The 27,835-nt window shown below is 31.4% G+C and overlaps 1 pseudogene; it reads left to right on the top strand.

The window, feature by feature from the left end:
- The first annotated feature begins 622 nt into the window (after positions 1-622).
- On the top strand, positions 623-23,015 carry LOC134254089 (protein O-glucosyltransferase 2-like; annotated as a pseudogene).
- The last annotated feature ends 4,820 nt before the right edge of the window (positions 23,016-27,835 follow it).

The following is a 27,835-nucleotide window of genomic DNA, read 5'->3' as shown; positions in this document are numbered from 1 at the left end:
TGAGTGAACTTGTTAATTATTATTCAATTAATTTAATTATGTCAATTATGTCCATCTGCTTAGAGTAACTCTTCAATTTAATTGTTTATTTCATCATTGTTATAAATTGGCTATTTCATACATGATCGTCAGTTGGAAACTGGACATTGTACTGTCCACGCCGACACACAGATCGAGTAGAAACACCAAGTTTTGGACCGTTAATAAATTATTAAACGAAGTACCGACTTGTGTATTTCTACCGGTTATAATATTTTTATTGTAAGAGATTTTGTCTTTTGGGGGGTTGTGGTTAATTTTGCTGTATTCTTTATTGTCTTTATTGTAATTTAATTATTATTACTTTGGAAATTTAGTTTCTTACTCTGCGGCATGTCAAGTATTTGTTTTTAAAAATAAATTCCGTTTATATGCATAATATATGTACCTTATTGATATGTAAAAAAGTACTTTTTTTACATATCAATATAAGGTATATACGTATTTATAAACCAAGACCCAAGTACCTGTGCATAATAATTATGTTGTTCGGGAGAAGGGCTATTTTTACACACATAACCGTTTTCGTCCGAGTGTCATATTTCACGTACATGGTGCTAATTTCATAGGGCGTGATCTCGGAACAGCCAACGGAAGTTGACAATCGTACGCACCACATGTTGACACACAGCGTTGTTGACATTTGAGACGGAATGAATGAGGTGTATCTCTGAGAGTTTGAAATTCCTTAATATATAACCAAGTGAAAATTTTTGCATCTTACCATTAGTTGAACATGTGTACAAGTGCAAAGGGCTTTTACTTTGTGCTTTCGTTTTTGATGCTCGTGGTTGAAAGATCGTCTGCACAAGGAGCCGAACAGTCGGGATCGAGGACTCTATCCCTTGATAAGACTATCGTCTGGGGACTCGGGCTTAAAGCCCGGTTATCGTTACCCGCCAGATATTTTTTTGTCCAGGCTGTGGACCAATTTGGAGAAAAGTATGTATATTTTGAAGTGCGTTACTTCTGTTACTTGCGACATGAACATCACAGTGTCTCTGGCTTTTCAGCTTAGTTAATACCTCTATCATGGTACTAGGGTACAAAAGTATCACCTCAAAAATTTATCTTGCCTTATATGTTTCAGTTTCATTATTTAGAGATTACAGATTATGCACTTAAAACATTCAATCATATATATAAAATGTTATACTCATAGGCATTTCAACTTAATACAGGTTAGTCAGCCTATATATTATATGTACCAGTTAATAGTTGCATCATTAACACGTTTAAAAAAATGAATATTGAAACTAACTTTTAAAGGGAGGTATAATTTTTAAGAAGCATGCACATGTACACAGTTGTGTGGGTCTTCGCTAAATAAGCCAAAAATATATATATATGTATAATGTACCTAGGTGCTGATATGTAAAAAAGTACACTTCAATAGATACCATACATCATACATATTTATAAATCTAGACCCAAGTACCTGTGCACATGTATTCTAAATTACTTTTAATTCATTTTTTTTTTAAATAAATTAATTAGTCACTAATGCTTTATGTCATACCTTTAGTGCCAGCTATGTTTAATTTTTTTATCTTAAAAAGAACTTGAAGAACAGCCATGCATTTTAATTACAATCCTGATGGAAACATCATTAACATGTACTGCATGCAATCTAGTTAAGATATTTTTTATATCTCAAAATTTTTACCAAAAAGTGAGTTGCAGTCTGTAATTTTTTTTATACTACAGAAAACTTTTTCTAAATTATCAAATATATCAGAGTATATAATTTTTAAATTTTCAATATTATTCTTTTTTTTTTCTCTTACGAAGATCAAACCTGTGTTTTTACTTCATTATAGAGGCAGACACAAATTAAGGTTCAGCCTTGTGTCACGGACAGTAACAAATTAATAATTCTAAGAGTTGGACATTTAAAAGTTTTGTCATAATTCTATGCATTTTATTCATTAATCATGTATGAAATTCATACAACAAATGATGACAAGGTTATGGTTTTCATGACCCTTACTCTTTATACATGTTCTTAACAAAAGCAAAAATGTCCCAAGTCATGTGACATCTAATATATAAAACATGTCTTATTACTCAGAAACTTAATTGATAGTAATTTTATTTATAGTTTCACAGAAAGAACTTGCATTGAATTACTCCATATAAAACAAATTATCTCTAAGAATTCTTAATGTAATACATATACTAGCCTATATGTATGAAGTTATGAACCAGTGAAGATCAAGGAGTAGATCCAGAAGTTTTAAAGAGAGAGAGAGAGAGAGAGAACTCGAAGGGCATGTAAGCAAGGAAGTTTGAGGGCCTTAAAACTCAACCAAATTGTCTTTGACAATGATCTGTAATGATGAGGGATAAATACTGAAATTTCAAAAAGATTGAGAGAGGATGGAAACTTAGAAATTTCACGGGAATCACAACTCGGAAGAAACGTTAGAAAGTGAAAAGGAAAGAAAGGGGAAATTATGAATCCAAAATATGTACATGTATTTTGACATGACATTAATTCTCTCACCCAATTATATTTTTAATTCCTTTACATGTGTCATAACATATAATGTCCACACACTGATCAAAGGGATTGAACTCGGATAATGAATGTGCTATCCATTAATTGTGCTACCCTGCAGGCACCATTATTAGAGACAATCTCTCAAAAAGCTGCAGGTATTGGGTGGAGTTTTAGTAGTATCTCTTAGAAACTGCATAATTGTAACTATAATAATGTTTAATATTCTCTGAAAACTCTCATGATACCTTCTAAATTAAACTTGATGTATGTTCCATGTAACATATATCTTCACAATGCCAAACCTCATATACATTGTATGTGTGAGATACAAATACATGTAAGCAGAAAGTCTTCATTAAATTCTACAGGTCAGGTTAAATATTAATACACCCATTATTCCAGGTTATATTGATCTTACATGTGTTTAATGATATCTGAAAAAAAATTCCTCAGCAACAGATTGTGTGTGGTAACCCATTAAACAGACTTTATATTGATTACTCCAACGTCTCTATCAGATATGGTTTAACTGAAGACTTTTAGAGTTCTATCAAGGAACAACTTCATCCATCAAAATGTTCAAGTGATGCAAGTCTAAATTTCTAATTTTGTAGTTTAATAGTTCATTAATAATTTTTGATAAGTAAAGGTTTTATGATTTTTAAGGTAGATTTTGTTGACAGGAATTTTATACAAATTTAATGTTACATTCAATACATTGTACATGTATTACATTTGTGGAGTTTTTAAAGAGACCCAGAGAATTCAAAGTGTTTGTTGTGACTTCATCCTATTTTAATTATAGCAACATAGCAGTTTTAATGTGTTGCAGTCCACTGAACTGGTAAAAGACCATACAATTTCATGTACATATGAATTTAATGGCACTGACTTGCGCATGCCAGTCGGCATTTTCATCTTTTGGGAAATTAGGACCTGTCTCTGTACATGTACAAGGAATTTCCACTTAATTTCAACTTTGAAATTTTGAAAACTGAAGATAAATCACCACCCTCCCCCCCCCCCTTAATGGGCAAGCAAGGCCACAAAGAGGTAATAGAATAAAATTTCATTGCAAAGCTTGAAAGCTTCGTGAGATATTGCTCAGAAATGAAAGTTACACACACACAGAATGTATGAATTTAGTCTCAATTTATGACGTTGAACTTTAACCTTTTGACCTCAAAAATTTCACTGCAAAAGCTCAAAGGCTTCTCAAGATATTGCATGTTTAAACAAAGAATTTACAAATTTAATACCTTTGAGAATTTACAAATTTAATACCTTTGACCTTTTGACCTCAAAATCAGTAGGCTAGCTTCTTTCTTAGTGAAATTTCATTGCAAAAATCTCAAAAGCTTCTTGAGATATCATGTGGTAATGATACGGTTACAAACAGACAAAAATACAGAAAGACAGATGGATGGACAGACCGAAATTAAAAGTGGGGACAATAAAAACAGATATACATATCCTTTTACAGTAAGATTCATGAAGTTATTTAGATGGGTCTTTCTCTCTGGCCTGATGAATCAAGTTTTCAGTACATGTGTAGTTACCAATGACAAGCATTTATGTTCATAGACCCATTGATCTTACTTATGATTATCATTAGTGATTTTTACACCCTAATACCTGTCAGATGGAACTTAAATGTCTGTTTGACATCGATACATGAATTAAAATCACATGTATAATGCTTAAAATTTATTTAATCTGAAAGTTGAGGGTTGGTTTCATATTTCTTAATCACTTTAAAGCTTTCAGTTCCAGACACCCATTGAATAAGATAATATTATATTTGGGTGGAGTTCTGTTTGATGACAAAAAGATCACTAGACCACGGCATCCCCCAACACCATCTGTGAAATCTCAATCAGTCTTTATGTTGCTAATGGCTGCTGGTAGATAGATGTAGTCATGATTTTGCGGAAAATAAACCAAGAAAATTTGTTTATATAGAGCAGTGACATATAAGTATATTAAGAAAACTTTGAATTGGTACTTAAAAGGTTTAGTCTATCAGAGTGTTACTGAAGTAGAATCAAGTACGTGTATATAAATGTTAGAGCAAGGAGGAAATTTGATTTTCAGTTTCCCAATCTGCAAGACACTTGCTCTTTTTTAACCATAAGGAATTTGTGATTTATACATGTATGTTATTAGGTTAAATTATCTCATATTCTGTACCTGATATATGCATCTGAATTCCATTGTTATTTGTTATTATTAATTAAAAGAAGGATAGATATTTATTGGAATTTTCCTTACACGTGTGACAAAATCCACTAGGTATCTACATGTATCATTGAATCAACTATTAGAAATTACTTTCTTATCCTCACCTGTAAGTTGTAGCATGAAACAGAGGAATGCAGAGTATCTTCTCAAAGAAAAGAAAAGTTTCCGATAACATTTAAATCATGATAAGATCAGTATATGAATCATAAAGAATTTGGTAGAGGGAATTAGCCATTAAAGGTACAAGATAAAGAAAGGTGTCTATAAGGACAAGATATTTTTAAGTATTAAAATCCTCAGGCAACAGGAAGCAAAGCTAATATAAACGATGTAGGACAGAAAAAAACAGCATCTTACACAACCCTAAGACCGTAGTTACCTTAGTTTAATAACAAGCTCTAGTAATTAAAGGCAAGATTAATTGGTGAATGACAACCGAATAGAAATACACTACTACGTTCACATCTTGTAAACAAACATTGATTTCACCTCACAGTTCAATTCTGTGAATTCCAAATAGACATTTAAAGGAAATCCTGTCTTAAAACAAATATGAAGTTCTTACCGATAATTATTTATTATTACAAGTATTATACACATTCTTCCTTATCTAATTAATGTTAATAGAAATAGTGTAGATCCTAATACAAAATATTTGCAAAGACATTGTATATGATAACCTTTATTGGTAAATGTTATACATATAACAAAGATATCCCTAACCTTTTATGTAGACTTGTATCTAAATTGGTAAAAAGAATGTTCAAATTTCTATCTCATTTCTTTCTCCTCTAACGGCACATCAGTTTCTGATTTTCATATAAGATTAAGTTATAAACAATGCTATTTGACTGTGAAATTCTTGCTGAGATCTGTAAGGTAGCCCAGTGTATACCCATTATGCATGACTACCCCAGGTATATCATATTGATCAAACTCATTCTCTCAGTATAATAATTATGAGAGTGGATGTAGTATATTGAAAGGACAGGAATATTTAACTTGTTTCATATTGCACAGTCTTAGACCACAAGATAATATTTTTACTTGAATCCTATAATTAATTATTTTTGTGTATGAGTAATGGATGGCAGCAGTTTCTGTGCCATATGTCTGCCCTTTTCTGTACAATTTATTACATAAATATGATAAATAGACACTGTTCATGAAAGAAAATTGTCCGACTTGGGCCACTGATAAAACATAACTGTAAATCGCAGCTGACGGGTAACAAGATGGCTAAATTTGTCCTTCATTAAGCTGGACTGCCTCAGGATAACATGTGGATTATTCCCTTTAGGGGGGAGACCTTTGAAATAGTTCATGATGCTATCTTATAGCCTTGGTTGCCAAATCAGATATCTAGTTTTATCTGCTAAGTGAAAAGAGATATCTGGAGGTTTTGTATTATGTATTCTATACATGATATTGTTTATTTTACGTAAAATGGTGTGTGGGACATAGATTATTCAGTCTTCATCCACAGTGACAGTAGAGTGACAGGTGGTACATTAAATCAACAATTTACCATTACAAATGACACACATAAAAAGTGAAAGAAATGATATATCTGATTAGTAAATAGAATTAAAGAAATTGTTTGGAGATTGAATTTTTGATTTATTTACTGCCCATGAATGAATTATTAAAATTAAGAGGAAATTTGTAAAGTTTTTAACTTGAGAGGAATAGCAGCTGCTTATCATAGTTTGTCCTGTTTTCAATGCATTCAATATATTAGATCTGCACCTAGTATCCTTGTAAGTACTAGCAGATCAATGTTATACACCTGTAGTTGTCAACAGTTGCTCATATTTGTTTATTTGCTAGATTTGATTTCAAAATAATGAGGGGTTTTCATGTCACTTGTGTGGTTTTAGTGTTGTTTTTTTTCATTTTTGCTTTGGATTTTGTGGTTTGATTTTACGATATACAACTGTTCAAGATGTAAATTTTGTGAATATATTTTGAAACCATGGAATTGGTTTTTTTCCTATTCAATATAAAAATGCCTGCATAACTCTCAAAATAGAATATACTTGATACATTGATGTATGCTAATTGGTATATTTATGATAATAAATTCAGAACATTAATTTTTTGCATGATCTTCAAAGACTGATTTTTAACTTGTTTTTGCAACCCTGTGAACTCTAAAATTTATTGCATTATTTGTTCATAAATTCCTCAAATCACAGAACACGTCAGTACTACGTAAAAGTGACTTTGATTTGAACATTTAAACATAAATATAGGTTGGGCAGCAGGTATTTCTTAGATAAGCCCTCTCCACAAGTGACATAAAATATCTGACTAAAATTATGCTGAAATCTAACAATACAGGATAAAATTGGTAGTACATTTGAAGAGTGTATATGTCTCTAACTTGTACTGGTATATCTTTATTTTCATTTCATATATATTATTTTGTAGTTTCACACATTCACTTGGAGAAAAAGCATTTGAAGTGAAGATAACCCAGGAGGATGGGAGCCGAGCCCGGATTTACGCCCAGGTCTTGGACCTTTATGATGGCAGCTACGTCGTACGATTCCGTCCATTTGTCACTTACAGCAGTCTCAGAATTAATCTGCTCCACAACGAAAACCATGTCTCTAAATCCCCATACTACTTGAGAGGTGAGTCGCCCTGAGCACACGTAGACAGGGTGGTCCAAGTCCCATGTCATGATCAGGGTCGTTAATCAACCCAGGGAAGTATATATTTAATAAATCAACCAGCAGATACACCTATGGGCTGACTGTACTTTTATTTTAGTTATACAGACTGGTAAATGCAGTCTGTGACATGCATTTGACCCCATTGTTTCACCCTGTCAGCTTCCATTTTGTCACTATTTTGGATTGTACTAGTATTAATATGTTTATAGGTAAGGTGATCATGCCAAATGTTCTCATTGATCTGAAGAGGAGATCCAGGTTCATAAAACTGCCAAATGCATGTCAAAAATTAATGCACCTATGATAGATAACATGCATATTTTACCACCTAAATCATCAGATAATATGATACAAGAGAGATAACTCTTGCCTTTCTCTCTCTTTAGGAATGGTGTACCATGAAGATTGCTACTGTCCCATGACTAATTTAGAGAAATGGTATACTGCACATGACTGTCCTGATTCCTACACACAGATAGACAAAGATCTGGCCATATTTAAAAAAGTTAACCTCAATAAAGTGGCAGCAGAAGCCATTAGTCGCTTCAACAAGAAGGGCATGCACAGTCTAACACACTACCGTATCATCAACAACAAGGTAACCTAATTCAGATCACAGAGTTATGTATGTGATAAAATATCATTTTGATTTAAACAAAATCAACATATACCACACTAGTCTTACACACCACTGGGTCTGAGTGCGTCATCATCAACAACAAGATAATCTTAAATCTCATAACAGTAATGAAAACAATGTAGTAAACATAAAGTGTACTTATATTCACAAAGTTCTACACAATACTAAAATATAATAGACACAGTTCTATACACACTACAATATCAACAACAACAAAATATGATACACCTTCACCTACACAATACCACATCTTCTACAAAAAATATAATAGACACAGATCTATACACTACTACATCATCAACAAAAACATATAAGAGACAGTTATATACACAATATGGCAATCAAGAGACATGGATTGACAAAGATTTATACACCGTGTACCACTTTATAATTCTTTATAAAAAAGGTAAGTAATTGCAAACAAAGTCTTGAACATTTTATTTCTTGATGTACTAAATATTTATAGAAAACAGATAGTTTTTCTGCACACTTAAATAAACTTTGACAATCTGAATGTTTTCTTTTAAGCTTTAATATGATTTTGTTTTGCATTTCAGATTTATAGAAAACAATGTAGTAACATGTTATTTAAAATGTTCACAAATGTTCTTTTTCTCTGACCAGAAGGTATTGTACAAAAAATGAATTTTTACTAATACATCATATGAATGTTTATCTAGAAGGGATATGTATTATTGTAAATGAGGATATATTCACATGTTTAATAAGCATATTAAACATCAGAAACTGTACATGTGAGCGTTATCATTGCAACATCAGGTTACTTTTAGTATTGAATGTTAATATATACACAAGACAATTACAGGCAGATGTAGTTGAATCATTTTCATGTCAAAATTTTTATGCCCTTCCATGAATATGGCCTCAACAAAGTCAGTCATAAAATTTCAAGCATCTGCTATGAATAGCTAATGAGAAAAATGCTTCACACTTTGTGTTATGCTATGAAACAAAGCTCAGTTTTAAAGAAACTTGACATTGATATTTTCATCAAACTTCATATGATGATAGATATTGATGAGAAGCAACTGCATAAAATTTTTTGACCTTGACCTTTCCTTTGACCTTGACCACACTTTTCTTAAATTTGTTATGTATTTTAAAACATACCATTCAAGATGGTGTTATCAAACTTCACATGTTGATACATACTGATGAGAGCTGTTCAACTGCATCACCATTTTGACCTTGACCTTTCCTTTGACCTTGACCTCGCTTATCTTTAATATTAGTGTTTAGCAATTTTTAAAGATACAATTCTAGATATTTTTATCAAACTTCAAATGTTGATACATATGGATGAGAGACATGCAACTGCATCAACATTTTTGACCATGACATTCCTTTGACCTTTTGACCACACTTTTCTTAGATCAGTTTCAAACTTCATATGCTGATTCATACTGATGTAAGCAATTCAAATGTATTAATATTTTTGACCTTGACCTTTCATTTGACCTTGACCTCACTTTTATCAAATTGTTTTTAAGTCAATTTTAAAGAAACCATGTATAATATTTTTTTTCAACTTCATATGCTGAAACATACTGATGAGAGCTTTTCAACTGCATCAACAGTTTCTGACCTTGGCATTTCCAATACTGCATTATCAGTTTTAATGAAATTAGTGACAAAGTTTTATATGCTGATACATACATGATATAAGAAATTCAACTGCATCACTATTCAAGATATTCTGATCAAATTTCATACACTATACAAATTTTCATGTTGCATTACTAATATACCCTCAGCAGGGCATTCATGTCATATGGACATATTTCTAGTTGATTTTGTAATTACCTCCACATGTACCTGTAAATTTCAATTGATGTTATAAGTACTAAAGATGCAATACCATTGAAGAGAATGAAGGAAATTCAAACTTTTTATAAACATAGTCTGCAGGTAATTGAATTATTCTGAGATGAGCAGCTATTCCATTAAATGAAAGATTATGTAGTACACTTTATATAACTAAACATATAGCCGACAAATTCTATTTTATACTTGATTGTACTGCATTGTCAAATATTCTTGAAAAATATATTACTGAACAGTGCTTTTCTAGACCAAATATACCATAATTTTTTTTCCCCTGATGACACAATAAGGTGCTAAGACATTGAAAAAAAACTCTGTATGTTAATATTAAAAATATAAAGTTTAGCCTTTACATCATGATTTATTTACTTGGTATTTATTTATACCATACTGGTATCTTTTCCATTTTTTCCTCCTTCATTTTCTGAATGAGTATAATAGTATATCATATACTTGTACATTTACAAATGACCTGAATTTATATACCCAGGTACTGAAAATATTTTACACTTTCCTTATGTAACATATGAGTGAATCAAAGAACTTAATCTTGAGAACCTTTAATACTAGTACATATTGTAGAATACTTGCGGAAGCTGAAAGTAACATACAAATATGTTATGTTCAGAGTTTTTTAATGAAATTGTTAATGCAAATTGCATCCTTGGAAGGTCAATGACTTTGTGATGTGTACATGTGCTCTATATTACATAAAAATAACCTTTTTGATGGATTTTGCCATAGCATTTGAACCATACACAGAATTCTTTGTAAATCTTGGTGATTGGCCACTGGAGAAGAAATCTCTGGCAGAGGATCCAATCCCAATATTCTCTTGGTGTGGGTCAGATGACACCATGACATCAATGAACCTATGACCTTACATATATGCTCCAAATGATGTCTAGGTAATCTACAATTTGAAAAATAAATTTCTCTCTTGTAATGTAAATATATTTGCTAGTTGCCACATAATGCAAAGGAAAAATTGATCATTTAAAGTTTTATTTTAAGTATTTAGCTTAAACTATAGTTTTATTGTGTGTAAATTACAATAGCAATGTTATTTTTATACTATACATAACTTACATTAACTTCAAGTGTACATGCATGCAAAGTTTCATAAACATAGTCAGCAGGTAATTGAATTATTCTGAAATACAGGTACATTTACTATTAATATAGAAAATGCCAATTTTTAGCACTTTAAAGCAAATTATACAAATACTACAATAGACATTTTGTTTAAACTATAATATTTGATGAGTAATACTATATTATACAATATATGCAAAAAACACAAAATTCTACCACCTAGTTTCCAGAGGGGACATCTCAAAATGCAAAAAATTAGCAAATTTTACTATTTTTATAGAGTACTACAAAATATGACGTACACAATGGATTATATATTAAAAATATAAAAATGTTGGAGATTATTCTCAAATTTTTATGTTTTAAAGTTCAACATTTTTTTACTTCTTCTTTTCATTTTTAATTATGCATATTTTAAGGGGTACAGAATTTAGTACTAACTAAAAACACACTGCAATTGACATCAACCTACCTATAATTGCATATATAGATCCTTAAAAAATCTTGTTATATAAATTTTATGTGTGCATTTTTTTACCTATAATTTCTTAATTTTGTTTAATTTTGATAATTAAGTGAAAAAAGTTCCATTAAAACAGTAAATACGCTTCATTTTACAATACTATGATGCGCGAAATATTGCGCAATGTAAACTATAGTCAGCCCCCTTAAAAAGATCAAAGCTTTATTTTTTTAGTACAAATTGTCTGTGTTTCAAGGTTTGTATACTGTAAACCAACTTTTATTCGCATGCGAGAAATGATGTCAAGTTTCGTAACCTACAATTTGAAATTAAATTTCTGTCCTGTATAATTTTGCTAGTTGTTTGTAATGGAAAAATTCCTCATTTAAAAATTGTATCATCCCGTATTGATTTAAAATGATTGAAGCAATAAATTTGACGCGAATAATAGTTGGTTTACAGTATATCAGAATAAACAAATTTTTAATCAATAGATAAATAGATCAATTTTTCTGTAAAATCACTTTACTTTTTTTATGTCAAATTATCATAGTTTGAGGAATAAAAAATGGTACATGGAGATTTGATTGAGTGAATATGGTACTGTAATTTCTATTAGAGGATATATATTCTCAAGTCTTTTCACACCAAATGTTTTGTGATTTCATAGTTTTGTTATGGGTTTTTTTATTTCCTATATTTATATGTGATGAAAAATATGTGAGGGGAAATATTTCAGCATACTGCTTTACATGCTCATGATTAATGTAATGCTTGTATTTTTTTTTTCAATTTCTATGGGAAGAAATTTTTATTTGCCATTTTGAGTTCTATTCCTAAAACTAAAGTTAATTGTTCTCAACTGCAGAAGAAATTTCTTGAGTTGACACTTCAACAATACATTCTGATATAATGATAATTTAATGGCCTTTAGAACGATACTAATGATAGCCTTTTGTTTTGAAGGGTTACTTTAGATACACTATCCGTCCAGTCAACCAAAGTGGCCTGGGAGAACAAGACAGAGAAAGCTTTCTGGAGGGGGCGGGATAGTCGACAGGAGCGACTGGATCTTGTCGTGATGTCACGGAAAGAACCTCAACTTATAGATGCAGCACTGACTCACATGTTCTTCTTCAAAAAGGAACCAGAAAAATACGGAGAGCTCGTGAAATCTACACCTTTCTTTGATTTCTTTAATGTAAGTATGCAGAGCTTATTAAGAGTTAAAGAAATATTTGCATAATCCTTTAATGACTAAATTCCAGCAACAAGATAGTTTAAATTATCACATCTCATGCAAGCTAGTCCACTGAATTGTGTTTTGTGACATTTAATTAACTTTTTTTTATATTTTCAGTATAAATATCAGATTAATTTAGATGGCACTGTTGCTGCCTACAGATTTCCATATCTAATGGGAGGTAACTCTGTTGTGCTCAAACAAGACTCTCCGTATTATGAACATTTTTACAAGAGTTTAGAACCAAATAAACATTACATTCCATTCAAAAGGGACCTTAGTGATCTCCGACAAAAAATATTGTGGGCAAAGGACCATGATGAGGAGGTATGATAATTAACTGGGTACAGTCCACTAATTGTTTTCCCATAGGCGACAATGTTAACATTTCTTCTTATAGCAATGTCCCTAATTTTCGTTCAGCAGTGAGTGACCCCTCAAATCAAAGCACATCAAGTTGTCTTTCCTTGGTTAAAATCTCGAGGTGGCATGTCAGATTCATTTGCCGGCAAAATGTGTCTGTCTGTGGCAACCTCTAAAAATGAAAGTGAAAGTAGGGGAAATTCAGAGTTCTCACTGGCGTTATAATACACAAAATAATTCGGCTGATGATCTTGTTAATTACATTTGCCAAACTTTTTTGGTAGAAAAGATACTCCTTATCAATAAGTGTGAGGCTCAGTTTAGTACATCTGCACAATTTTTTTTATGAAAGTCTGCAAATTAAGGAACTTGTAATTTTTTCTGCACTACTTTCTGCTCCTACCGATTCTAAAAATAATTAGTGGGATGTACCCAACTATTGATTTTGAATTACATGTAACTTCAATTTATTCATTTTAAGTTGTCTTGAGGAATGTTGATTTATATTTGTTTCTACAGCTTTTTAAATTTTTTTCAAAATTCATTTTATTTGCTTTTTTAGGCAAAGAAAATTTCTAAAACTGCTCAAGAATTTGTTTTGTTACCAAAGGACATTTTCTGCTATGTGTGAAGTTGTTTGATGTAAGTACAAACAAATAGAATTTTAAAAACTACAGCAACAAAAACGGTCTTCCGTTAAGGCAACAAAAACGGTCTTCCGTTCTCCTCTATTTATCTGTTTGAATGAACTTTTATCTACGTTAACAAAGGCATATAATATTTAAAATGATACAGGAAAACAAACGACCGGAGGTGTAACTTACCAAGATTCTCGACATTACTTTAGACAATTATAGTCTTAATAACATTTACAAAAACTCATTTTCAATTTTTTTATCACTTCCTGTGACGACCAAAAGTGTGACGGCCAACGCATTTTACGCTATATCTGTTGCCCAATCTTCATGGTTTATTATTCATATAAGTTTAGTGTCTTGATCTGTTACAGTTTAAGAGATCTCGTAATGTTATCCTCTCATTTTGAGGACAAGAAATCACGTGACCGGAAGTCAATTTTTGAAAAGATATTTGAGGTTACTCTAGACATTTCAGTCTGAATGAGATATTCTAAGACCATTTCAAATACTCTTTTATTAAGAAATAAATAACAAGTTTATAAACTTCAATGGGAATTGAAATTGTGTTTGGTCCTGTCAAATCCTGTGAAGGCCAAAGGCCTTCTCAAAAGATTTGATCACATACCAAGGACTGATTCAATTCCCATTGAAGTTTATAAACTTGTTATTTTAATTATTGCTTATATATATATTTGAGACAGACAATTGAACATTTTTGAATTTAAATTATTGCACTAACCGTCCGTCGTAGATTTTGAAAAATTACGCAAGGTGTTAATCGGATTGCATGGCGGTTACGCTTCGAATTCATTAGGCTAAGGAACCTATTTCGAAGGGAATATTTTGTGAAAGGCTACTTGTGATCAGTAATAGTGAACAGATTGTTGTCTGGGAATATTTTTATTTGTGAAAATTGATAATTGATGCTGAAAAGACACAAGAAACACGTCCGAAGTTTGATGATAAAAAGTTGGAGGAATTTCAAATCGCCGGAAAGGGATGGATGTGATGGATTGAGACACTTGTCCGAGCCAGTTAATTTGCAATTTGATCAAAAACATTCTACGATATCAGTAACTAAAGACATACTTATCGTAAAACACTGATAAACACGGAGACACTGGCGACAGCTAACATTGAACTTCGAAAACGCTGAGCTGTTTGGCAGCTGTTCATGGCATGATTGCAATGATATTTTCCAACAGATTTACAAATTTATCGTGAGTAGAATTTAAAGATAAAATAATAGTTTATCATGAAAATTTAACCAAAAGTGTACCGAAAAAATAAGGATGAACGTTACAGACTGTGCAGCTGACAAAAGTGAAGAAAAATGTAAACAAACACTAGTTTTCTCTATGTACACAGGTTGAATTGATAGCCAAAAAACTGTATGAAATACTTGTTTACAATGTAAATAAAATAATTATCATTTAACTTGCTTATTTTGATCATTTTTATACATGAAAAGCAAGTAGGGGCCTAGAGCTGGTCATTTTATAATTTATGTACCGGTAGATATTAAAAAGTGTGATTAGGTCACGTATTGACCTCTGACCTCTGACAAACTTCATACAGAATTGAAGATATTTTCTCTCTGTATGTTTATATAATGGAGAGATACCACAAATGTATATATTAAAAGATAATTATGGTTTAGTATGATACTCAATTTATGCAGTTTTTTTCTCATAACCGGAAGTTGTCGATTTTGTTTCCAGTGGGACTGATATATTTCAAAACTACAAATAAAATGCTATAATGTATTACTAAGAAAGATTCCATAAAGAAATGTTGAAATTTTTTATTCATTTGATCACTTCCTGTGTCAACTGGAAGTGACAGCAGACGATGTTAACCCAAACGGATTTGCCTTCTCATCAAGATCTACCACTCCTATAATTTTGGTGTCTTAATCTCTTACCGTTTCCGAGATCTAGCTACGATAACTTATCATTTTTAGGACATCCAAAATTCATAACAAATACTTTATCTATAAAAAGTATTTATGGGGGAAAAAAATACTTAAATTATGTAGTTTTTCTCTTATAACCGGAAGTTGTCGTTTTTGTTTCCGGTGGGACTAAAATATTTGGAAACTACTAATAAGATGCTATAATATGATACAAAAAAAGTTTCATAAAAGAAAAGTTGAAATTTTCCATTTCTTTGATCACTTCCTGTGACAACCGGAAGTGACGGCGGACGATCTTATTACAAGTGGATTTGTCTACTTATCAAGATCTAATAGTCCTATAAGTTTTGTGTCTTAATCTCTTACCGTTTCTGAGATCTAGCTGTGATAATTTCTCAGTTTTAGGACAGGAAATCACGCGACCGGAAGTAAATTTCACATTTCTATTTTACGTTACTGTAGACACTTGCAGTCTTAGTAACATATAAAAAAAATCATTACAAATACTTCATGTATAAAAAATATTTATGGGAAAGAAAAATACTCAAAATATGCAGTTTTCTCTTATAACCGGAAGTTGTCGGTTTTGTTTCCGGTGGGACTGACATATTTCGAAAGTACAAATAAGATGCTATAATATGATGCAAAAAAAGTTTCAAAAAAGAAAAGTTGAAATTTTCGATTTCTTTGATCACTTCCTGTGATGACCGGAAGTGACGGCAGACAATCTTAACCCAAATGGATTTGCCTACTTATCAAGATCTAACATCCCTGTAAGTTTGGTGTCTTAATCTGTTACTGTTTCTTAGATCTCACTCGGATTAAATATTTTTGAAAAAAGCAGAAATCGGACATATCTGACGAACGGAAGTGAATTTTGAAAAAATAAAAAAAATGTCTCGGGGTATTTTCACTTACTATCATCCCTGAAAATTTCAGGAAAATCCATCCAGTCATCTCTGAGAAATCCTGCCGACAAGATTTGGGAAAAAAAATAATAAGAAGAATAATAAGAAGAAACTAGATGTGAAACTTGTTGCGAGCAACGAGAGGTCTTCCGTCCGTTTCTGGAAAGAAAGCGTTAAACGGGCTGAAAAAGAATAAAGATTTGCACCCAAGGAGGATTTTTGATCGCCAGCATGAAATTCCAATGCACTAAATATTATGCTATGTGAACCTCTACTGTGTAAATCTACTTGTATATATTTAAAACAGTGCTTCTCTCTTAAAATTATGAAATGCGGGTCACTATTAAAAATTGCGCCAAATGCTTCAAGCCCTTTCTTTGGAATGTTCTATTAAATAGGTGTGATAGCCTCAATGGAAATAAAAAAAGAACGTTCTTATAGCCTAAGATTCGAGATTTAGAAAGAATATTTAACACATTTTACAAATTTCATATTGTATATATGCAAGTAACCTAAAGCGGTGAAAATGTTAAGTTTTTCTTTTTTAACTTTTTTCAATTTCCTGTTTATCCCCAAAGTGAACTATCCCGATTAGTTAATCGAAAAAGGTTGAAACGTTTCGCCCAAAAACATGGCTCGCCCTACGACAGTCAAGGAATCAGATATCATTTATGCTCAATAACTTGAACCAGGTCTTTGAGACAAGAATGCTAAAATAAACTCCATGAAGCGATCTTTTAAAAAATCGTTTTCTTGTTTTTGTCTTATATATTAGTTTAATATGACACATGTGTGCATAGGAAAACAGTGGTTAAGATTTAAACTTACAATATTAATTAATTTTTTTTTTTTGAGAAAGTATTACTTATAAGTATAATTTAAGATATGTTTTTCCACGGTGCACAAAAGATAGTAGGTATCGAATTTCGTTTGCACAATACGTCTTTTCTTTTTCTACTTAGAAAACTAGCCAAAACCAATTATAGAAAGACGTTAGTTTGACACAGAACTGCAACGTAACTACGACGTGACAATCCAAGTATTCCTTTACATATCATTTATCCATATGTTACTTTCGTTCAAGCAAACGCTCAGCTGCTTCCATAAACCCCTATTGCGAAATGTCGGCGTTGACAGAGACAGCCGCCATTTTGGACCTGCTTCAAATTTTTGAATGCTAATATCTAGAGTTTAAATTAATCGACAGTCAAACAAATTATATAGTAAGCATTATAAGGAGGGTTTCTATTAACATACCAAAAATAAATGAAAAATATTGAAAAACAAAAAATTTAGAAAATACGACTTTTTTTAATATGCATCTCGTAACGACCGGAAGTACTGACGGTGCACGTAAAGGTGATTCCGCACACCAGAAAGTCACAAACTATCTTCTCTAATAAGTCTCCATATCATATACCTAGCCATTTTTGACAAAAAGGGGCGACAAAATCACATTTTAAAATCAGGAAATTGTCCATAACTTGGCACCAGAAGCGAATTTTCCAAATTTCTCTTCGGATGTAACAACTTCATATAATGACACATATTTTGTGAAAATTTCATGAAAAACCGCTGAATAGTTTTCGAGAAATCGCCTGCACAAAATTTTGTCAAAAAAAATAATAAGAAGAATAACTAGATACGACCTCGTTGCGAGCAACGAGAGGTCTTCCGTCCGTTTTAGGAAAAGAAACCCACGTAAAATCGAGCTGAAAAGAGATTCAAAATTTTGGTCACAAGGAGGATTGAAACCATGTCGCCAACGTAGATGCGCTTTTTTTTTTTTTACTTTTATATCCCCAACGCGCTAACCATTAAGCTATTGGGAGTATTGCTCTAAATATACTTGTGTATACCACGGTACTTTTGCAACAGTTCACCTGTCTAAGAATTATAAAAACGTTCATAATTTCGCGCCAAACGCCACGAGTAAATATTTGCGCCTTTTCTTTGGACTGATCTATTTGATAGTTATGATAGCATCAATTAAATTTTAAAAATAAAACATTCTTAGCGCCTTTATTTTATTTTGACGTTAAGAAAGTAAATGTAACACATTATACACATTACATATCGTATCTAGCCCAGTTACACTAAAGCAGTGAAACGGAAATTAAGTTTTAAGATTGACACTAAATTGCAACGTACTACTGTAACGTGTCGGATCTGAGCGGTGTAGTAGGTCCTTGCTCGGATTACCGAGTTTTACTGGGGATATGATTGTATGTAATATATACAGATAATAATATGACACCTGCCTGGTGTCTTTAAATCAAATGACCTAAGTGCTTTGTATAATTATATATCTTCAGTTAATACCGGTACCTGCCTGGTGCCATATGATAATTGCCTCACTATACTCGTACAACTGACTATCTGCCTGGTGCCTCTTGATTTAGCCTTTAACATCTGCCTGGTGTATAACTGCTTACCAAGTTGCCTATATAACTCTAGCCAAGTGGCTACAATGTACTTACACAGTATGATTTAACTTTGTAAGAGCTTCTCTGTCCTAATGATAAACCTATAGCTAATGTCACACAGCTACATTTTAACTAGTCACTGACTACGGCAACTTTGCAAGTGGCACAATCCTATTTGAGCGATGAACCAATTGGTTTCTGTATAAAGTGAAGACACAAGCCAGTTGGCTGTACTGCCCCTTTGTACCTCAACTTAATCAATGATCATAAGTTATCAGATATCATATTGATAAAATAAAACAGACTGTCTTTCTTTTGGCAACACTGTTATTATTTTCTAACAAAACATCATTTATCAATAATACTTGTATAATTCTTTAGTCAATTGACCAATTTATTACAATATTTACATTGATTATCTATTATAATATAAACAAGTATCGGGAGATTACTCCTCCAACCATTTCACTACTACGTGAGAGTCGAAGTAGTTTTTTACATTTCATGTATCCTTATGTCAGAATGGTTTAATCAAACGCTGCTGCCTCCATAAACCCCTACTCGCAAAATGGCGGAGTTGACAGAGACAGCCGCCATTTTGGACCCGCTTCAGATTTTTGAATGCAAATATCTAGACTTTAGATTTATCAACATTCAAACAAATTAAATAGTAAGCATTATAAGGAGGGCTTCTATTACTATACCAAATAAAAATGAAAAATACTGAAAAACAAAAAAGTAAGAAAATACGATTTTTTAAAATTTGCATCTCGTAACGACCGGAAGTACTGACGACGCACGAAAAGGCGATTCTGCAATCCACAAAGTCATGATCTATCATCTCCAATAAGTCTCCAGTTCATATCCTTAGCCATTTTTGATAAAAGTGCGCGACAAAATCGCATTTTAAAATCAGGAAGTTGTCCATAACTTGGCACCAGAAGCGAATTTTCCAAATTACTCTACGGATGTAACAACTTCATATAATGACGCATATTTTGTGAAAGTTTCATGAAAAACCACTGAATAGTTTTCGAGAAATCGCCTGCACAAAATTTTGTCAAAAAAAATAATAATAATAATATATAATAAGAAACAGTAGAATCACTATAAGGTCTTCCGTGAAGACGGAAGACCTTAATAAGAAACAGTAGAATCACTATAAGGTCTTCCGTGAAGACGGAAGACCTTAAAAACAGTAGAATCACTATAAGGTCTTCCGTCTGAAACGGAAGACCTTAATCAAATACCATATAGCTGGGATTTTTTAAGGGCGTGCTAACTTTGGCTCAAATTTTAGCGGTTTGGTAGTACATTGAAGTCCACTAAGTTTTAATTACTAAATTTGCACGTTTGCATGTAAGTACCAAACACGATGAGAATTACTTTGTTTGGTTCTTTGATTAACATTATGAATTTCTTTTGGTTTTATTTATACTCTTGCATAAATGGGTATATGTTCAAACATACTGAAAACATATGTCGGAGATGAAATTCCTCTCTGCACTAATTATCGTATTGGATTCCCCATTACACATGTTATATAGACACATCATACTTTCATAATGATGATTATTCATAATTTGACTTTTTTGGACATTAAACTATTTTTTGTGTGCATGTTTCTTTGCATCTGAAAATGGTAAGAAAGTTAATATCTAAGGGAAATGTCTTAGTAATTTTGTCCTGAATAGCTGTTTTGTGCATAAAGTGCTATACGTATATCTACAGATTTTCTCACTCAAGTATTGTGTTCTGTGCCTCCTGGATATAATGCAAATTATAAAATTATTAGAAAGATAAACTTTATTGTAATGGATTCAGCCTTTACTTCAATATGTTACTGAGAGATTTTTTATGTAGAAATTTTCTGACCTGTTGGTGTCCAGGCCTGACAAACCAGATGATTCCTGGGAGCTTGTAGAACAACCTAGTGACAATGATTCCAAATGTGACTGTAAACGATTAAAAAAGGTCAAGGTGAGTCATTCTGACAACTCCAGGTGTAACTGTAAACGATTAAATAAGGTCAAGGTCAGTCATTCTGACAATTCCAGGTGTGACTGTAAACAATTTAAAAAAAAGGTCAAGGTGAGTCATTCTGACAACTCTAGATGTGACTGTAAATGATTAAATAAGGTCAAGGTGAGTCATTCTGACAACTCCAGGTGTAACTGTAAACAATTAAATAAGGTCAAGGTGAGTCATTCTGACAACTCCAGGTGTGACTGTAAACAATTAAAAAGGTCAAGGTGAGTCATTTTGACAACTCCAGGTGTGATGTAAACAAATAAAAAAAAAAAGGTCAAGGTGAGTCATTCTGATTATCTCAACTGTTATTTGCAAGCAAGAAATATTCACAAGTTGTGCTACTTTCCATTACTTGCAAATATTTCTCATTGAAAATTGAATTTTAGCCTTAAATTTATGTAGAATGTTGCCTCAATTACAAAAATTAGTTGGGGCGGATGGATTGCAATCTAAAGAATTGGGCATAATGAATGTGGCATATAATAATTGGTTTACAGAAAGTCATTCTGATTAACCCAGGGTGTGACTGTACGTGACTAAAAAAGGTCAAGGTAAGTCCCTCTGAATACCTAAGGTGTGATAATGGCTAAAAAAAAGTCAAGTACCGGTAAGTCATTCTGCTAAATTCATGTGTGATTTAAAGCATGTGCTCCTTGTAGTTCAAAAAGGTCAAGATAATTTATTTTGATTACTCCAAGTGTGACTATAAGTAGTTGAAGAGGTCAAGGTAAATTATTCTGATACCAAAATCAAAAATTTCACTCAACCAAAGAATCCTCTAAAACCATTTGACTTGAAATCTGAAAAAAAACTGTAAAGTGTGTATCTCGGCATATGAACCATGATACAATATTGATATTATTGATATATCTTCCCAACCCTAAACTCTGAGAATTTAAAACTACTGAAATTGTTCTTTTTCAGAAACATGATGAACTGTGATATCCAGTAGTATTGAATTAAAGTTAATTGTGAATTAGACGACTGGTCAACCAAAAATAAATGGGGGAGTACATTTGAATTTCATATCTACATGTAGATATACTGGTCAAAGACCAGAAAAGCTTATGTGGTGGTAATGTGTCTGTTATTCAACGGTCTGTTTGTAAACTGTCACCAATCTGTAGCTGTCCTTTTGTTTATCTGTACATATTTAGGTCTGATTTTAATAAGTTATGCACACAAGTAGAGTTCTTCAGGTATATTTTCTTCTGATAACTACATCTGGATAGATAATTCTGTTTATCAGTTTTTGATTTCAAGACAGTTTTGCCATTTATGTTATAAATAGAAATTTTCAAAAAAAAATGCTTATACATGTACAGTTTTTTCCTATTTTAATAAAACTTGATACAATGTTTACTATACTAGGGTACATGGTGTTGCATTTAGCTACTGAAAATAGATCTGATAAAATCTTTCAAAAAACTCCTCCTGCAGCTTTGATTTGTTTTTTAATCAAATTAGGTAACTGTTTTGCAGTTTGGAAACTAAATTTAAAAGAATTTCAGGTCCAAATGCAACTTTTCCAGTCTACACACCAGTAGAGCTACATTCTCATCTCAGACTTTTGGTGTTACATGTATTATCAGGCTGGCCTGATCAAACATATATTCCAAATTAAATTTTGGTTTTTTAGCATCATCTTATAATTTTATTCTATAGCAAAGTGCAATTTAAATGCTATTAAAAAATATAATGATAAAATTTTTGTATGGTATTTATTTGGAAGGAAAATATGCCTTATAGCTTTATCATGTCTGTGGTATCGTGTATATAGATATTGGCAGGGATAAATGTTTTACATGTTACAGTGTTACATGTAGACTAAAGTGTATGTATATTTGTTGTTTTTGTTTTGGGGCAGTATTGTTTTGATTTCCTTCCACAAACTAGCTAACACATTTCATTTTTAACCACCTGTAATATGCTCTTCACAAGTGGAAAATCATTAGACCTAATTAGTTGAAAGTTCATTTTTTATATATAGGCATTTCATTTTTTTTTTTTTTTTTTTTTTTTGAAATCCTGTTTTTGTATAAAAATCTTTTTAAAAAGTATTATACATATGTACAGTGTATGTAGAATGACTTTTTTTCTTTTGAACAATACCAATGCAATGAATGTAAAGACACAATATATTAATGTTATCAAGGATATACATGCAGTGCCATATTGCAAGCAATACTTGGCTTTTTAACATTTTATTTATCTTTATGATTTACATCTGTACAACCTGTCCAATAATGGTTCGTTCAATATAATTTTTTAATTTATTGGTTGTTATAATTCATTGGACACAAAATAATGTTTCCTCTATGGTCTGAAATATTTTTTTCCCAAAGAATTTAGAAAATTGAGATATTTGTTATTAAATAGTTATATATGTGTACTTTTTATAATTCCACCTTTTACATGTATAGTGTACATGAGAAATGCATTATTCTCTATATACATTTGTAGGATTATATCATATAGTGACATAATGTATAATAACATCTGTCACAATGAGGGGAATGTATCTGCTCAACTTTTTGTTTGATAAATTATTTTAAATTGTTATCTTGCTTATATTGAAACCAAAGATACAAAAATACATTTTTGAAAAATGAAGAAATTTAATTTATAGTTTATTTAAAACAAAGACGCTATGCTTTACTGGTGAAAGACTACATCTTTGATGGCTTCAGAGCTTCTTTTTCTGTAGTACTATTTAACTGGTTTCTAAATTTGCCCGTAAAAGCATTGATTATATTTTCAAAGTATTACAATTTTATTTGCTTTAGTTATATATATATTTATATATATTATATTGTTATTTCTTTGAATAACCTATCTAGTCTACCTCCTGTTTTATGTAGAATTAACTGCATTATGTGGTGTTGAAGGAAATATTATGTCAAACAAGACTGTAGTATTGATTAGGCATAACTCTTCTTAAAGCAATATGAGCTGCAACTTTGATATGGGAATATTTTGCTGCCAAATTGTAAATAACTATTTCCATGACAGAAAAAAAGAATGTTTATAAACTTGTGTTGTTCATATTTGCAATATGAGAAATATTTAAAAACTTTGATTGAATCAAAATTACATTATTTAAACTTATATAATGCTGTTTATTCAATTGTATAGAAGTCTTCCTTCTGAAACAATTCCATGCTTTATTTCAATCTAATTGATCAAAAAGGTTAAAATTACATACAAATTTATCATAATAACACTTTTTAACAGCAAAATAATTTTTTTTTAAAATGCAGCTCATATTGCTTTAAATGTATTATATAATTCATGCAGCATATATCAACTTCAAGTAGACATTTTTCATTGTTGTAATATTTAAGTAAAGGTGCTGTCATATTAAAATATTTAATTATATGATTATACTATATGAATTCTAAGGTTGTTTAAATGATCTGACATTATACTTTAAATTAATGATTTCAAGGACTATTTTGCCCTCTTTTGTAATTGTTTTCTTAATTTTGTGTGTCATTTTATGACCACTTGCAACTAAACACTTTAAAAACTTCCAAGGCCAAGGTGCATCATGGCAACATGTCCATATTGATGAAAATTATAATTCTTTATCTTAGCCAATCCATTTTTAGCCGGGCTTATTGCTCAAAGAGCAATTGCCGGCTTATGTGATCCTGTTCAAGGCAGGATGTTGACCCCATAGTCGCCATTTTAAAGTTACGTGCAAAAATATAGTTCTTATCTCAACCGCTTTTGAGATAATACAAACATAAATAAAGCAACAAAAATAAAACGAAGTTTTATCTATATAAAATTGTTTTCATTAGTAGTAATGACTTTGAAAACTTCATAAGTCAAAGAACATAGTTCATTAGCGTAAGGATTTTTTATAATCAGTGTTACCGTAGTTCTGTACACATAAAATCGAGGTAAAGCAGGAGAGGGAACCAGACTGGCCTGTTTGTTTACATTCAGCTGCGGTACCATTTTTGCTAATTCCGATTCTGACAAAATCGGACCGTGGTATTAGGATTTGAAAAACTCACTGTTTAGTGTCTTACCATTTATATTGATGTTTTAAAATAATTTTTTCATCAGAATATAAACGTGATTCATGTAAGAAATCCATTCTACTCTGTAAATGAGCCCGGCTGTCTGTACTTCTGAGTACTTTGATTGGTTTCTTGATCAAAGACATGATCATTGATAAAAAATATAGGTAAAAACTTTAGGGCGGAATAAAATATTGCGATAGCAAACAGTAATGAAGCTAAAAAGTCCATCGAAACAACATAAAATTGGGATCAAAGCAAAAAAAACCTCAAAACATAAAAAGTAGGATGAGGTGCCATAGAGGAGTAAGCACCACTTGTTGACCGGTTACACACGCCATGTGTTCCTTGAAACAACGTAAAAATCCATAGAAAATTGTATCAAATGGAATTTGCGAAATGTTGACATCTGTTGTTTCATCAACTTGTTTGTCAATCAATTGACTCGATTTAGAAATGGTTGAGCCATTAGAACATGCTCTTTCAGACACAAACATGCTCATTGAGACATAAAAATTGTCACATAAGTAAGGAAAGTTTGCGACAAAAATGTTGAAATCACGTTTACCATTAAGTTTTGTTGTAAGGTTACCACATTTAATTTAATGTTTCTTTCTAGTACAGTATCCAACAACATTGTGGGGTAACAATATTGTTTTCGATTGTAAGGCTCATTATAGAAATTGTATTTTAGAAGAACTTGGATTTGATTCTACAAGTGGTAATCCAACATATGACAATACGTCGTTGATATATCTAAATGTCGAGTTGATGGCCACAGAAAGTGTTTTCTTTTTTTTTCACGTAAAAGATTTTGGACAAAGTCTGCTTCATATGATTACAAAAAAGGTCTGCCAATAACGGGGCGCAGTCCAATAGATTCCAATAGACCTCTGGAATCCCCAAATTTTGGTTTTGGAAAGAATTGATGTGTCTTCATTATCTACTACATTTATATTGATTTCCTTGGTTATGACGTGTCCAGAACTACATTTGTAGACGTTGGAGGATTTCATGTTTCAAATGTTCGATTTACATGTATAGGCACTGCAGTGCGGAAAGAGTTTGGAATCAATAGTCGATGTATATTTGTAAGAAATGTTGACTTCACCCGAAATGAATTTTAACAAAAAATGAAAACGATTTATAAATATCGGGATACCGTATATCCGGGTTTTTTTTTTTTTTTTTTTTTTTTTTTGCGATGATTTAATTTTTCCTTTTTCTGCGATCATTTTAATTCCCAAAGTACTATTATAAGACACTTCCGGTTTGAAATTATGTCATGCTATAATGTGACATAAAAACGTTACCATTTAAAAAAATCTTCAATCGTAAAAAATAACACGCATAATTAAAATGTACAAATCTACCCCTTTTTCGCAAAATTTCCAACACGCGAAAAAAAAAAACGGATTTACGGTATATCGTTCTCGAAAATTTCGAGTGAACCACTCGATCTCTTAGAAATATCATGTCATGATATGCCAAACCTCGGAATAATTTTTATTTGTATTGTGTAATTGTTCACTTGTATTCATTTTTTACTAGCTCTACTGGTCAGAGACCAGAAGAGCTTATGTGATAGTAATGCGTCCGGCGTCCGTCCGTCTGTCTGTCTGTCTGTAAACAATTTTTCAAAATGCTACTCCTCCTACAGATTTGGTCCTATTTCAGTATAACTTGGCACACAAGTAGACTACACTTAGATACATAATTCTGTGTATCGATTTTTGATTTCGATGAACGGTGTTGCCGTTGTTACTAAAAATAGAAATTTCTGTGAAATACTTTCAAAATGCTACTCCTCCTACAGTTTTGGTCTGATTTCAATATAACTTCGCACACAAGTAGACTACACTAAGATACATAATTCTGTGTATCGATTTTTGATTTCGAGGATTATGTTGCCATGGTTACTAAAACCTAAAATACTCTAAAAGTTTATTAATACCTATCCTACAGCTGTAGTCTTATTGCAGTATCTTGCCACAAAAAGAGCTCAATCAAGCATCGTTATTCTTTTTATTTTGTTGTAAATTTCACAGTCCCAACTGCTACTTTTGTCTTCATTTGTTATAAATTTATTCAAATATGTGTGGCAGTTGGCAGTAAGCATCTGACAGTTGGCAGTAAGCAGTTAGCAGTTGGCAGTAAGCAGTTGGCTGTCGTATATGGCATTCCATATTCACTTGTATTCATTTTTTTTTTTTTTTTTTTTTTTTTTTTTTTTTTTGCAGAATCCTTCTTAATTTGTATTGTATGGAAAATTATAGAATATAAAGGAAAGTTACAGAATACAATAGAAAAAAAATATACCTTATACAATGCAAATGAAAAATATTCTAAACTGCAACGTTTTGACATAAAAATCATACAATGCAAGAGTAAAATTATACAATTCAAATAAAAAAAATTATATAATACAAATAAAAAATATACAATACAAATGAAAAAAATTACTATGCAAATGGAAATTAATAGAGTACAAATTAAAAAAATATACAATACAAAAATGTAAAATTATACAATATACAAATGAAAAATTTTACGATGCAAATGGAAATTTATAGAATATAAATAAAAAATTTTACAACACAAATAAAAAAAAATTATACAATACAAAACAGATTGAATATTGCCATATGATAACTAAAATAGTCTATTAAAGTTTCAATAGATATTTTATTTCTATTTTAATGGTAGGAGTTAAGGTTCTTAGTATGTGCTGACAAATCACAGACAAAATCCAGATCTTATTATAAAAAAAATC

This window comes from Saccostrea cucullata, unplaced genomic scaffold, assembly GCF_032062105.1.
Source record: "Saccostrea cucullata isolate Sc308-1 unplaced genomic scaffold, CSIRO_AGI_Scuc_v1 ctg319, whole genome shotgun sequence".
Taxonomy (NCBI): Eukaryota; Metazoa; Mollusca; class Bivalvia; order Ostreida; family Ostreidae; genus Saccostrea; species Saccostrea cuccullata.
Note: the sequence above shows the minus strand (reverse complement) of the source record. Positions and strands in the feature narration are given on the sequence as shown.